The following is a 15265-nucleotide window of genomic DNA, read 5'->3' on the forward strand; positions in this document are numbered from 1 at the left end:
ACTCTCCTGGCTGTTGCGGGCGGGATCTTAGGAGGTGCCTGGTGTACATGTAATTTACCGGGCTGCAGTACTGCTGTTTCAGTAGGTTGATAGCGGCCTCGTATGTAGTCGTATCCTGGATGAGTGCGTATACTCTCGGGCTCGCTTGGGCGTTCAGAAGTCTTAGTTTGGATCTCTGCGGGGCGCCGGATTCTTCCAGGTAGGATTCGAAGCAGTCCAGCCAGTGTTTGAAGTTGAGGGCTGAGTTTGCTGCCTGTGGGTTTAGATCCAGGTACGGTGGTTTGAGGGCTTGCAGCCAAGCCGGCTGGTGTAGCCCGGTGTCTGAAAGCTACTGTGGCTGTGCTTCTGGGAGGGCTTCTGGCTGGCCAGTAGTAGACATCTTTAAAATTTAGTCAATAAAATTGATATACCTATCAATTCGTCCAATAAAAAGCGACGAGTTAGGAACGTAACTAAAGGTTTTTATTGACTAAATAACAGAGCCCACCCTCGTGGGTGATCGGGTCCAACAAGGAGGAATACCAGCCAGTCGACTACCTTTATACCTGGGCAGGTAGGTGGAGCCATGGGCGGAGTCGGAGGTGGTCAGCCCAGGTATAACAGCGCGACAAGAGGCGACCTCGTATCGTGATACAACAGTGATAACGGTGATAACAATACAACAGTGATAACTATAGTGTAACGATAAAAGTGGTTTACCACATTCACCCCTTGTTTAGATTTGAGTCCGGCGGGGTGAAGTGTACTACCAGTTCTGGTATGTCAGTCTGTCCGGAGGCCTCGTAAGCCTCTCCGATCGTCGCAGCGGCGGTGCTGCATTATCCGGTGTTAGTGCTGGTGTCTGCGTGGTCGGCGAAGGCTCGTGGGGTTCCGGCATGCCGTCAACTGGGCTGGAATTGGGGGGGTGGTGGGGGGGGGTAAAGGTGGTGTCTCCGGAGTGCCCGAGGGTGCGAGGTCTCGTAAGGAGACAGTGTCCTCCCGCCCGTCTGGGTAAGCCACGTAGGCGTACTGGGGGTTGGCGTGCAGGAGGTTCACCCTCTCGACCAGGGGGTCTGTTTTATGGGCCCTCACGTGCTTTCGCAGCAAGACGGGCCCCGGAGAGGTCAGCCAGGTTGGTAGAGTGGTTCCCGTAGTCGACTTCCTGGGGAAAACAAACATTCGTTCATGGGGGGTGGCGTTAACGGCAGTGCAAAGTAGTGACCGGATGGAGTGCAGCGCTGTCGGGAGGACTTCCTGCCAGCGGGAGGTTGGGAGGCCCTTAGACTTTAAGGCTAAGAGGACGGCCTTCCATACCGTCGCGTTCCCTCTTTCCACCTGGCCGTTCCCTCGGGGGTTGTAGCTGGTGGTCCTACTTGCTGCAATACCTCTCGCTAGTAGGAACTGACGGAGTTCCTCGCTCATGAAAGAGGAGCCCCGGTCACTATGTATATAGTTTGGGAACCCGAACAAGGCGAAGAGGTCGTTCAGGCATTTAATGACCGTGGTACTGGTCATGTCTGGGCAGGGGAAGGCAAAGGGGAAACGGGAGTACTCATCAACAATGTTGAGGAAGTACACATTACGGTCAGAGGACGGGAGGGGCCCCTTAAAGTCGATGCTCAGGCGCTCGAAGGGGCGGGTGGCCTTGATCAGGCTTGCTCTGTCCGGCCTAAAGAAGTGCGGTTTGCACTCGGCACAGGTCTGGCAGTTCCTGGTTATGGTCCTGACCTCCTCGATGGAGTAGGGCAGGTTGCGGGCCTTAATGAAGTGGTAAAGTCTGGTGACCCCGGGGTGGCAGAGGTCGTTGTGGAGGGTCTGAAGTCTATCACTTTGCGCGCTGGCGCATGTAATTCGTGACAGAGCATCGGGGGGTTCGTTCAGCTTACCTGGCCGGTACAAGATATCATAATCGTAGGTGGAGAGCTCGATTCTCCACCTCAAGATCTTGTCATTCTTGATTTTGCCCCTCAGCTTGTTATTAAACATAAAAGCGACCGAACGTTGGTCGGTAAGGAGGGTAAATCGTTTGCCTGCCAGGTAGTGCCTCCAGCGTCGTACCGCCTCCACAATCGCCTGGGCCTCCTTCTCGACCGACGAGTGTCGGATCTCAGGGCCCTGTAGGGTCCTTGAGAAGAAGGCCACCGGTCTCCCCTCCTGGTTAAGGGTGGCGGCTAGGGCGAAGTCGGATGCATCGCTCTCGACTTGGAAGGGGATGGACTCATCCACTGCGTGCATAGTGGCCTTGGCAATGTCTCCCTTAATGAGGGAGAAGGCTGCGCACGCTTCCTCCGTAAGGGGGAAGGATGTGGACTTCATGAGGGGTCTGGCTTTGTCCGCATAATTGGGCACCCATTGGGCATAGTAGGCGAAGAGCCCCAGGGTTCTCTTAAGTGCCTTAGGGCAGTGGGGGAGGGGTAGCTCCATGAGGGGGCGCATTCTTTCGGGGTCGGGGCCGATGAGTCCGTTCTCTACTACACAGCCAAGGATGGCAAGGCGCGAGGTGTTAAACACACATTTCTCCTTATTGTAGGTGAGGTTCAGCCGTTGGGCTGTACGGAGGAATTTCTCCAGATTCACGTCGTGGTCCTGCCGGTCGCGGCCGCAGATGGTGACGTTATCTAGGTAGGGGAATGTGGCCTGCAGTCCGTTCTGGTCAACCATCCGGTCCATCTCCCTTTGGAAGACCGAGACCCCGTTGGTGACACCGAAGGGGACCCTAAGGAAGTGGTATAGGCGCCCATTCGCCTCGAAGGCGGTGTACTGGCGGTCCTCGGGGTGGATAGGGAGTTGGTGGTAGGCCGACTTAAGGTCGATGGTCGAGAATACGCGGTATTGTGCAATCTGATTGACCATGTCAGATATGCGGGGAAGGGGGTATGCGTCCAGCTGGGTGTACCTGTTTATGGTCTGGCTGTAGTCGATGACCAGGCGATTTTTATCGCCGGTCTTAACGACCACGACCTGGGCACGCCAGGGGCTGTTGCTCCCCTCGATGATGCCCTCCTTCAGGAGACGCTGCACCTCAGAGCTAATGAAAGCTCTGTCCCCAGCGCTGTACCGCCTGCTCTTGGTAGCGACGGGTTTGCAGTCGGGGGTGAGGTTAGCGAACAGGGAAGGTGGCGGCACCTTGAGGGTGGATAGGCTGCAGGTGTTACGCGGTGGGCGGTTTAACCTTCGCTGGTTGTCGACTGTGAGTGGGGGGAGGGGTCCACCGTATGCTAGGGTTACACTTTGGAGGTGGGATTGGAAGTCCAGCCCTAGTAGGACGGCAGCGCAGAGCTGGGGGAGGACGAGGAGTTTAAAGTTTTTATACTCTGTACCCTTAACCGACAAGGTCACAGCACAGTAGCCGCTAATGTCCGTGGCGTGGGACCTCGATGCCATCGAGATTCGGTTGCGCGTTGGCAGGACAGGGAGGGAGTAGTGGCTCACCGTGTCTGGGTGGATGAAGCTCTCCGTGCTTCCGCTGTCGAACAGGCAGGTCGTGGCGTGGCCGTTTACTTTGATGTCCATCATCGACTTGGACAGGTGGTGTGGGCGGGCTTGATCCAGAGTGACGGAGGCTAGTGTGTAGGTAAGCGAGTCGTTGTCGTCTGCGGGCGAGGCGGTCGTCGGGTCCGGGGGCCCGGTGGCAGTCGGGCGTGGTGGGTAAAATGGCGTCTCCCACGAGGTAGGACAAAATGGCGGAGAAGATGGCTGCCCCCATAACTCACATGAGGCACTATTGGGGTCGGTTGCCTTGATCAAAGATGGCCGCCCCCATGACTCACGTGTGGGGATACTGGCCTCAGTTGCCGTGAAAGAAGATGGCCGCCCCCACAGTTCGCATGAGGCACTGCTGGCCTCTGAAGATCCGCTCCTGCAGGCCTTAGAGAAGTGGCCTTTCTTCCTGCAGGTTGCACAGGTAGAGTTCCTGGCTGGGCAGCGCGACCTCGGGTGCTTCTCCTGGCCGCAAAAGAAGCAGCCGGCGGCCCGATCGCGGGTGCCCGATGTCGGAGCCGGTACCGGGGGTGGCGGGCCCGGTCGGGTCCGGGACGCCGACGCTGAGGTAGGTCCCGGGGGCGGCGCTGCGAAGGGTATTGCGGTAGGGGTCGGGCCCGAGTCCCAGGGTCGCGAGCAGTACCTGGAAAACGCCTCCTGGTCCTGATGGGCCACCTCCAGGGAGAGAGCGAGGGCTTCAGCTTTGTCCAGGTCGAGGTCTTTAGCTTCAAGCAGTCTTTGCCGTGAGTAGTCGGACCGTAGGCCTTTCACAAAGGCATCGCGGATATTATCTTCCGTATTTTCAACAGCCGTCACCGCTTTAAAGTCACAGTTCCTGCCGAGTGCTCTTAGCGCCCGTAAAAATTCAGCTACAGACTCTCCTGGCTGTTGCGGGCGGGATCTTAGGAGGTGCCTGGTGTACATGTAATTTACCGGGCTGCAGTACTGCTGTTTCAGTAGGTTGATAGCGGCCTCGTATGTAGTCGTATCCTGGATGAGTGCGTATACTCTCGGGCTCGCTTGGGCGTTCAGAAGTCTTAGTTTGGATCTCTGCGGGGCGCCGGATTCTTCCAGGTAGGATTCGAAGCAGTCCAGCCAGTGTTTGAAGTTGAGGGCTGAGTTTGCTGCCTGTGGGTTTAGATCCAGGTACGGTGGTTTGAGGGCTTGCAGCCAAGCCGGCTGGTGTAGCCCGGTGTCTGAAAGCTACTGTGGCTGTGCTTCTGGGAGGGCTTCTGGCTGGCCAGTAGTAGACATCTTTAAAATTTAGTCAATAAAATTGATATACCTATCAATTCGTCCAATAAAAAGCGACGAGTTAGGAACGTAACTAAAGGTTTTTATTGACTAAATAACAGAGCCCACCCTCGTGGGTGATCGGGTCCAACAAGGAGGAATACCAGCCAGTCGACTACCTTTATACCTGGGCAGGTAGGTGGAGCCATGGGCGGAGTCGGAGGTGGTCAGCCCAGGTATAACAGCGCGACAAGAGGCGACCTCGTATCGTGATACAACAGTGATAACGGTGATAACAATACAACAGTGATAACTATAGTGTAACGATAAAAGTGGTTTACCACATTCACCCCTTGTTTAGATTTGAGTCCGGCGGGGTGAAGTGTACTACCAGTTCTGGTATGTCAGTCTGTCCGGAGGCCTCGTAAGCCTCTCCGATCGTCGCAGCGGCGGTGCTGCATTATCCGGTGTTAGTGCTGGTGTCTGCGTGGTCGGCGAAGGCTCGTGGGGTTCCGGCATGCCGTCAACTGGGCTGGAATTGGGGGGGTGGTGGGGGGGGGTAAAGGTGGTGTCTCCGGAGTGCCCGAGGGTGCGAGGTCTCGTAAGGAGACAGTGTCCTCCCGCCCGTCTGGGTAAGCCACGTAGGCGTACTGGGGGTTGGCGTGCAGGAGGTTCACCCTCTCGACCAGGGGGTCTGTTTTATGGGCCCTCACGTGCTTTCGCAGCAAGACGGGCCCCGGAGAGGTCAGCCAGGTTGGTAGAGTGGTTCCCGTAGTCGACTTCCTGGGGAAAACAAACATTCGTTCATGGGGGGTGGCGTTAACGGCAGTGCAAAGTAGTGACCGGATGGAGTGCAGCGCTGTCGGGAGGACTTCCTGCCAGCGGGAGGTTGGGAGGCCCTTAGACTTTAAGGCTAAGAGGACGGCCTTCCATACCGTCGCGTTCCCTCTTTCCACCTGGCCGTTCCCTCGGGGGTTGTAGCTGGTGGTCCTACTTGCTGCAATACCTCTCGCTAGTAGGAACTGACGGAGTTCCTCGCTCATGAAAGAGGAGCCCCGGTCACTATGTATATAGTTTGGGAACCCGAACAAGGCGAAGAGGTCGTTCAGGCATTTAATGACCGTGGTACTGGTCATGTCTGGGCAGGGGAAGGCAAAGGGGAAACGGGAGTACTCATCAACAATGTTGAGGAAGTACACATTACGGTCAGAGGACGGGAGGGGCCCCTTAAAGTCGATGCTCAGGCGCTCGAAGGGGCGGGTGGCCTTGATCAGGCTTGCTCTGTCCGGCCTAAAGAAGTGCGGTTTGCACTCGGCACAGGTCTGGCAGTTCCTGGTTATGGTCCTGACCTCCTCGATGGAGTAGGGCAGGTTGCGGGCCTTAATGAAGTGGTAAAGTCTGGTGACCCCGGGGTGGCAGAGGTCGTTGTGGAGGGTCTGAAGTCTATCACTTTGCGCGCTGGCGCATGTAATTCGTGACAGAGCATCGGGGGGTTCGTTCAGCTTACCTGGCCGGTACAAGATATCATAATCGTAGGTGGAGAGCTCGATTCTCCACCTCAAGATCTTGTCATTCTTGATTTTGCCCCTCAGCTTGTTATTAAACATAAAAGCGACCGAACGTTGGTCGGTAAGGAGGGTAAATCGTTTGCCTGCCAGGTAGTGCCTCCAGCGTCGTACCGCCTCCACAATCGCCTGGGCCTCCTTCTCGACCGACGAGTGTCGGATCTCAGGGCCCTGTAGGGTCCTTGAGAAGAAGGCCACCGGTCTCCCCTCCTGGTTAAGGGTGGCGGCTAGGGCGAAGTCGGATGCATCGCTCTCGACTTGGAAGGGGATGGACTCATCCACTGCGTGCATAGTGGCCTTGGCAATGTCTCCCTTAATGAGGGAGAAGGCTGCGCACGCTTCCTCCGTAAGGGGGAAGGATGTGGACTTCATGAGGGGTCTGGCTTTGTCCGCATAATTGGGCACCCATTGGGCATAGTAGGCGAAGAGCCCCAGGGTTCTCTTAAGTGCCTTAGGGCAGTGGGGGAGGGGTAGCTCCATGAGGGGGCGCATTCTTTCGGGGTCGGGGCCGATGAGTCCGTTCTCTACTACACAGCCAAGGATGGCAAGGCGCGAGGTGTTAAACACACATTTCTCCTTATTGTAGGTGAGGTTCAGCCGTTGGGCTGTACGGAGGAATTTCTCCAGATTCACGTCGTGGTCCTGCCGGTCGCGGCCGCAGATGGTGACGTTATCTAGGTAGGGGAATGTGGCCTGCAGTCCGTTCTGGTCAACCATCCGGTCCATCTCCCTTTGGAAGACCGAGACCCCGTTGGTGACACCGAAGGGGACCCTAAGGAAGTGGTATAGGCGCCCATTCGCCTCGAAGGCGGTGTACTGGCGGTCCTCGGGGTGGATAGGGAGTTGGTGGTAGGCCGACTTAAGGTCGATGGTCGAGAATACGCGGTATTGTGCAATCTGATTGACCATGTCAGATATGCGGGGAAGGGGGTATGCGTCCAGCTGGGTGTACCTGTTTATGGTCTGGCTGTAGTCGATGACCAGGCGATTTTTATCGCCGGTCTTAACGACCACGACCTGGGCACGCCAGGGGCTGTTGCTCCCCTCGATGATGCCCTCCTTCAGGAGACGCTGCACCTCAGAGCTAATGAAAGCTCTGTCCCCAGCGCTGTACCGCCTGCTCTTGGTAGCGACGGGTTTGCAGTCGGGGGTGAGGTTAGCGAACAGGGAAGGTGGCGGCACCTTGAGGGTGGATAGGCTGCAGGTGTTACGCGGTGGGCGGTTTAACCTTCGCTGGTTGTCGACTGTGAGTGGGGGGAGGGGTCCACCGTATGCTAGGGTTACACTTTGGAGGTGGGATTGGAAGTCCAGCCCTAGTAGGACGGCAGCGCAGAGCTGGGGGAGGACGAGGAGTTTAAAGTTTTTATACTCTGTACCCTTAACCGACAAGGTCACAGCACAGTAGCCGCTAATGTCCGTGGCGTGGGACCTCGATGCCATCGAGATTCGGTTGCGCGTTGGCAGGACAGGGAGGGAGTAGTGGCTCACCGTGTCTGGGTGGATGAAGCTCTCCGTGCTTCCGCTGTCGAACAGGCAGGTCGTGGCGTGGCCGTTTACTTTGATGTCCATCATCGACTTGGACAGGTGGTGTGGGCGGGCTTGATCCAGAGTGACGGAGGCTAGTGTGTAGGTAAGCGAGTCGTTGTCGTCTGCGGGCGAGGCGGTCGTCGGGTCCGGGGGCCCGGTGGCAGTCGGGCGTGGTGGGTAAAATGGCGTCTCCCACGAGGTAGGACAAAATGGCGGAGAAGATGGCTGCCCCCATAACTCACATGAGGCACTATTGGGGTCGGTTGCCTTGATCAAAGATGGCCGCCCCCATGACTCACGTGTGGGGATACTGGCCTCAGTTGCCGTGAAAGAAGATGGCCGCCCCCACAGTTCGCATGAGGCACTGCTGGCCTCTGAAGATCCGCTCCTGCAGGCCTTAGAGAAGTGGCCTTTCTTCCTGCAGGTTGCACAGGTAGAGTTCCTGGCTGGGCAGCGCGACCTCGGGTGCTTCTCCTGGCCGCAAAAGAAGCAGCCGGCGGCCCGATCGCGGGTGCCCGATGTCGGAGCCGGTACCGGGGGTGGCGGGCCCGGTCGGGTCCGGGACGCCGACGCTGAGGTAGGTCCCGGGGGCGGCGCTGCGAAGGGTATTGCGGTAGGGGTCGGGCCCGAGTCCCAGGGTCGCGAGCAGTACCTGGAAAACGCCTCCTGGTCCTGATGGGCCACCTCCAGGGAGAGAGCGAGGGCTTCAGCTTTGTCCAGGTCGAGGTCTTTAGCTTCAAGCAGTCTTTGCCGTGAGTAGTCGGACCGTAGGCCTTTCACAAAGGCATCGCGGATATTATCTTCCGTATTTTCAACAGCCGTCACCGCTTTAAAGTCACAGTTCCTGCCGAGTGCTCTTAGCGCCCGTAAAAATTCAGCTACAGACTCTCCTGGCTGTTGCGGGCGGGATCTTAGGAGGTGCCTGGTGTACATGTAATTTACCGGGCTGCAGTACTGCTGTTTCAGTAGGTTGATAGCGGCCTCGTATGTAGTCGTATCCTGGATGAGTGCGTATACTCTCGGGCTCGCTTGGGCGTTCAGAAGTCTTAGTTTGGATCTCTGCGGGGCGCCGGATTCTTCCAGGTAGGATTCGAAGCAGTCCAGCCAGTGTTTGAAGTTGAGGGCTGAGTTTGCTGCCTGTGGGTTTAGATCCAGGTACGGTGGTTTGAGGGCTTGCAGCCAAGCCGGCTGGTGTAGCCCGGTGTCTGAAAGCTACTGTGGCTGTGCTTCTGGGAGGGCTTCTGGCTGGCCAGTAGTAGACATCTTTAAAATTTAGTCAATAAAATTGATATACCTATCAATTCGTCCAATAAAAAGCGACGAGTTAGGAACGTAACTAAAGGTTTTTATTGACTAAATAACAGAGCCCACCCTCGTGGGTGATCGGGTCCAACAAGGAGGAATACCAGCCAGTCGACTACCTTTATACCTGGGCAGGTAGGTGGAGCCATGGGCGGAGTCGGAGGTGGTCAGCCCAGGTATAACAGCGCGACAAGAGGCGACCTCGTATCGTGATACAACAGTGATAACGGTGATAACAATACAACAGTGATAACTATAGTGTAACGATAAAAGTGGTTTACCACATTCACCCCTTGTTTAGATTTGAGTCCGGCGGGGTGAAGTGTACTACCAGTTCTGGTATGTCAGTCTGTCCGGAGGCCTCGTAAGCCTCTCCGATCGTCGCAGCGGCGGTGCTGCATTATCCGGTGTTAGTGCTGGTGTCTGCGTGGTCGGCGAAGGCTCGTGGGGTTCCGGCATGCCGTCAACTGGGCTGGAATTGGGGGGGTGGTGGGGGGGGGTAAAGGTGGTGTCTCCGGAGTGCCCGAGGGTGCGAGGTCTCGTAAGGAGACAGTGTCCTCCCGCCCGTCTGGGTAAGCCACGTAGGCATACTGGGGGTTGGCGTGCAGGAGGTTCACCCTCTCGACCAGGGGGTCTGTTTTATGGGCCCTCACGTGCTTTCGCAGCAAGACGGGCCCCGGAGAGGTCAGCCAGGTTGGTAGAGTGGTTCCCGTAGTCGACTTCCTGGGGAAAACAAACATTCGTTCATGGGGGGTGGCGTTAACGGCAGTGCAAAGTAGTGACCGGATGGAGTGCAGCGCTGTCGGGAGGACTTCCTGCCAGCGGGAGGTTGGGAGGCCCTTAGACTTTAAGGCTAAGAGGACGGCCTTCCATACCGTCGCGTTCCCTCTTTCCACCTGGCCGTTCCCTCGGGGGTTGTAGCTGGTGGTCCTACTTGCTGCAATACCTCTCGCTAGTAGGAACTGACGGAGTTCCTCGCTCATGAAAGAGGAGCCCCGGTCACTATGTATATAGTTTGGGAACCCGAACAAGGCGAAGAGGTCGTTCAGGCATTTAATGACCGTGGTACTGGTCATGTCTGGGCAGGGGAAGGCAAAGGGGAAACGGGAGTACTCATCAACAATGTTGAGGAAGTACACATTACGGTCAGAGGACGGGAGGGGCCCCTTAAAGTCGATGCTCAGGCGCTCGAAGGGGCGGGTGGCCTTGATCAGGCTTGCTCTGTCCGGCCTAAAGAAGTGCGGTTTGCACTCGGCACAGGTCTGGCAGTTCCTGGTTATGGTCCTGACCTCCTCGATGGAGTAGGGCAGGTTGCGGGCCTTAATGAAGTGGTAAAGTCTGGTGACCCCGGGGTGGCAGAGGTCGTTGTGGAGGGTCTGAAGTCTATCACTTTGCGCGCTGGCGCATGTAATTCGTGACAGAGCATCGGGGGGTTCGTTCAGCTTACCTGGCCGGTACAAGATATCATAATCGTAGGTGGAGAGCTCGATTCTCCACCTCAAGATCTTGTCATTCTTGATTTTGCCCCTCAGCTTGTTATTAAACATAAAAGCGACCGAACGTTGGTCGGTAAGGAGGGTAAATCGTTTGCCTGCCAGGTAGTGCCTCCAGCGTCGTACCGCCTCCACAATCGCCTGGGCCTCCTTCTCGACCGACGAGTGTCGGATCTCAGGGCCCTGTAGGGTCCTTGAGAAGAAGGCCACCGGTCTCCCCTCCTGGTTAAGGGTGGCGGCTAGGGCGAAGTCGGATGCATCGCTCTCGACTTGGAAGGGGATGGACTCATCCACTGCGTGCATAGTGGCCTTGGCAATGTCTCCCTTAATGAGGGAGAAGGCTGCGCACGCTTCCTCCGTAAGGGGGAAGGATGTGGACTTCATGAGGGGTCTGGCTTTGTCCGCATAATTGGGCACCCATTGGGCATAGTAGGCGAAGAGCCCCAGGGTTCTCTTAAGTGCCTTAGGGCAGTGGGGGAGGGGTAGCTCCATGAGGGGGCGCATTCTTTCGGGGTCGGGGCCGATGAGTCCGTTCTCTACTACACAGCCAAGGATGGCAAGGCGCGAGGTGTTAAACACACATTTCTCCTTATTGTAGGTGAGGTTCAGCCGTTGGGCTGTACGGAGGAATTTCTCCAGATTCACGTCGTGGTCCTGCCGGTCGCGGCCGCAGATGGTGACGTTATCTAGGTAGGGGAATGTGGCCTGCAGTCCGTTCTGGTCAACCATCCGGTCCATCTCCCTTTGGAAGACCGAGACCCCGTTGGTGACACCGAAGGGGACCCTAAGGAAGTGGTATAGGCGCCCATTCGCCTCGAAGGCGGTGTACTGGCGGTCCTCGGGGTGGATAGGGAGTTGGTGGTAGGCCGACTTAAGGTCGATGGTCGAGAATACGCGGTATTGTGCAATCTGATTGACCATGTCAGATATGCGGGGAAGGGGGTATGCGTCCAGCTGGGTGTACCTGTTTATGGTCTGGCTGTAGTCGATGACCAGGCGATTTTTATCGCCGGTCTTAACGACCACGACCTGGGCACACCAGGGGCTGTTGCTCCCCTCGATGATGCCCTCCTTCAGGAGACGCTGCACCTCAGAGCTAATGAAAGCTCTGTCCCCAGCGCTGTACCGCCTGCTCTTGGTAGCGACGGGTTTGCAGTCGGGGGTGAGGTTAGCGAACAGGGAAGGTGGTGGCACCTTGAGGGTGGATAGGCTGCAGGTGTTACGCGGTGGGCGGTTTAACCTTCGCTGGTTGTCGACTGTGAGTGGGGGGAGGGGTCCACCGTATGCTAGGGTTACACTTTGGAGGTGGGATTGGAAGTCCAGCCCTAGTAGGACGGCAGCGCAGAGCTGGGGGAGGACGAGGAGTTTAAAGTTTTTATACTCTGTACCCTTAACCGACAAGGTCACAGCACAGTAGCCGCTAATGTCCGTGGCGTGGGACCTCGATGCCATCGAGATTCGGTTGCGCGTTGGCAGGACAGGGAGGGAGTAGTGGCTCACCGTGTCTGGGTGGATGAAGCTCTCCGTGCTTCCGCTGTCGAACAGGCAGGTCGTGGCGTGGCCGTTTACTTTGATGTCCATCATCGACTTGGACAGGTGGTGTGGGCGGGCTTGATCCAGAGTGACGGAGGCTAGTGTGTAGGTAAGCGAGTCGTTGTCGTCTGCGGGCGAGGCGGTCGTCGGGTCCGGGGGCCCGGTGGCAGTCGGGCGTGGTGGGTAAAATGGCGTCTCCCACGAGGTAGGACAAAATGGCGGAGAAGATGGCTGCCCCCATAACTCACATGAGGCACTATTGGGGTCGGTTGCCTTGATCAAAGATGGCCGCCCCCATGACTCACGTGTGGGGATACTGGCCTCAGTTGCCGTGAAAGAAGATGGCCGCCCCCACAGTTCGCATGAGGCACTGCTGGCCTCTGAAGATCCGCTCCTGCAGGCCTTAGAGAAGTGGCCTTTCTTCCTGCAGGTTGCACAGGTAGAGTTCCTGGCTGGGCAGCGCGACCTCGGGTGCTTCTCCTGGCCGCAAAAGAAGCAGCCGGCGGCCCGATCGCGGGTGCCCGATGTCGGAGCCGGTACCGGGGGTGGCGGGCCCGGTCGGGTCCGGGACGCCGACGCTGAGGTAGGTCCCGGGGGCGGCGCTGCGAAGGGTATTGCGGTAGGGGTCGGGCCCGAGTCCCAGGGTCGCGAGCAGTACCTGGAAAACGCCTCCTGGTCCTGATGGGCCACCTCCAGGGAGAGAGCGAGGGCTTCAGCTTTGTCCAGGTCGAGGTCTTTAGCTTCAAGCAGTCTTTGCCGTGAGTAGTCGGACCGTAGGCCTTTCACAAAGGCATCGCGGATATTATCTTCCGTATTTTCAACAGCCGTCACCGCTTTAAAGTCACAGTTCCTGCCGAGTGCTCTTAGCGCCCGTAAAAATTCAGCTACAGACTCTCCTGGCTGTTGCGGGCGGGATCTTAGGAGGTGCCTGGTGTACATGTAATTTACCGGGCTGCGGTACTGCTGTTTCAGTAGGTTGATAGCGGCCTCGTATGTAGTCGTATCCTGGATGAGTGCGTATACTCTCGGGCTCGCTTGGGCGTTCAGAAGTCTTAGTTTGGATCTCTGCGGGGCGCCGGATTCTTCCAGGTAGGATTCGAAGCAGTCCAGCCAGTGTTTGAAGTTGAGGGCTGAGTTTGCTGCCTGTGGGTTTAGATCCAGGTACGGTGGTTTGAGGGCTTGCAGCCAAGCCGGCTGGTGTAGCCCGGTGTCTGAAAGCTGCTGTGGCTGTGCTTCTGGGAGGGCTTCTGGCTGGCCAGTAGTAGACATCTTTAAAATTTAGTCAATAAAATTGATATACCTATCAATTCGTCCAATAAAAAGCGACAAGTTAGGAACGTAACTAAAGGTTTTTATTGACTAAATAACAGAGCCCACCCTCGTGGGTGATCGGGTCCAACAAGGAGGAATACCAGCCAGTCGACTACCTTTATACCTGGGCAGGTAGGTGGAGCCATGGGCGGAGTCGGAGGTGGTCAGCCCAGGTATAACAGCGCGACAAGAGGCGACCTCGTATCGTGATACAACAGTGATAACGGTGATAACAATACAACAGTGATAACTATAGTGTAACGATAAAAGTGGTTTACCACACCCCCCATCCCAGGAACCAGTCTGGTGAACCTTCGTTGCACTCCCTCTATGGTAAGTATATCCTTCCTTAGGTAAGGAGACCAAAACTGTACACAATACTCCAGGTGTGGTCTCACCAGGGCGCTATATAATTGAAGTAAGACATCTTTACTCTTATACTCCAATCCTTTTGTAATAAAGGCCAACATACCATTTGCTTTCCTAATTGCTTGCTGTACCTGCATGTTAACTTTCAGTGACTCGTGTACAAGGACACCCAGGTCCCTCTGAACACCAACATTTCCCAATCTCTCACCATTTAAAAAATACTCTGCTTTTCTATTTTTCCTTCCAAAGTGGATAACTTCACATTTCTCCACATTATATTCCATTTGCCATGTTCTTGCCCACTCACTTAGTCTGTCTATATCCCCCTTGAAGCCTCCTTGCAACCTCCTCACAACTTACATTCCCACCCAGCTTTGTATCATCAGCAAACTTGGATATATTACATTTGGTCCCCTCATCCAAATCATTGATGTAGATTGTGAATAGCCGAGGCCCAAGCACTGATCCTTGCGATACCTCGCTAGTTACAGTCTGACAACCTGAAAATGACCCGTTTATTCCTACTCCCTGTTTTCTATCTAACCAATCCTCAATCCATGCTAGTATATTACCCCCCAATCCCATGAGCCCTCATTTTGTTTAATAACCTCTTGTGTGGCACCATTTCGAATGTCTTCTGAAAATCCAAAAACTCCACATCCACTGGTTCCCCCTTATCTATTCTGCTAGTTACAACCTCAAAAAACTCTAACAGTTTCGTCAAACGTGATTTCCCTTTTATAAATCCATGTTGACTCGGCCCAATTCTATTATTATTTTCTAAGTGCCCTGTTACCACGTCCTTAATAATAGATTCTAGCATTTTCCCTACTACTGATGTCAGGCTAACTAGTCGGTAGTTCCCCGTTTTCTCTCTCCCTCCTTTCTTATATACAGCAGTGGGGTTACATTTGCTACCTTCCAATCCGCGGGTACCATTCTAGAATCTATGGAATTTTGCAAGATAACAACCAATACATCCACTATCTCTATAGCCATCTCTTTCAAAACCCTAGGATGTAGGCCATCAGGTCCAGTGGAGTTATCGGCTTTCAGTCCCATTAATTTCTCCAGTACTATTTTTTTTTACTAATACTAAATACTTTCAGTTCCTCATTCTCACTATTTCTGGGAGATTTTTTGCATCTTCTTCCGTGAAGACAGACACAAAGGGCTGGATTTTCTCAATGGAGAGGCAGGACTTCTGGTTTCTGGGTTTCAGTCCCGCTACCAGCGACATCTGACCAACCCACGCTATTTTCCCTTGATTGGCCTTGTTAAGCCTGCACTGTGGCCAATTAAGGGAAAGCTGGTGACAGATGACGTCAGCGTATGACGCTTCATCTGTCTCAAATGTTTTGACAGATGACGTCAGCGTTTGACTGCTTTGAGAAGCTGTCAAACACCGACAATCTCTGTTTTAAGGCGAGCCCTTTGCACACAGGCTCACCAAGACCTCTCTCCTCAGCAGAA

Source organism: Somniosus microcephalus, chromosome 17 (assembly GCF_052327205.1).
Source record: "Somniosus microcephalus isolate GS21.2 chromosome 17, FLI_Smic_1.0, whole genome shotgun sequence".
Classification (NCBI taxonomy): Eukaryota; Metazoa; Chordata; class Chondrichthyes; order Squaliformes; family Somniosidae; genus Somniosus; species Somniosus microcephalus.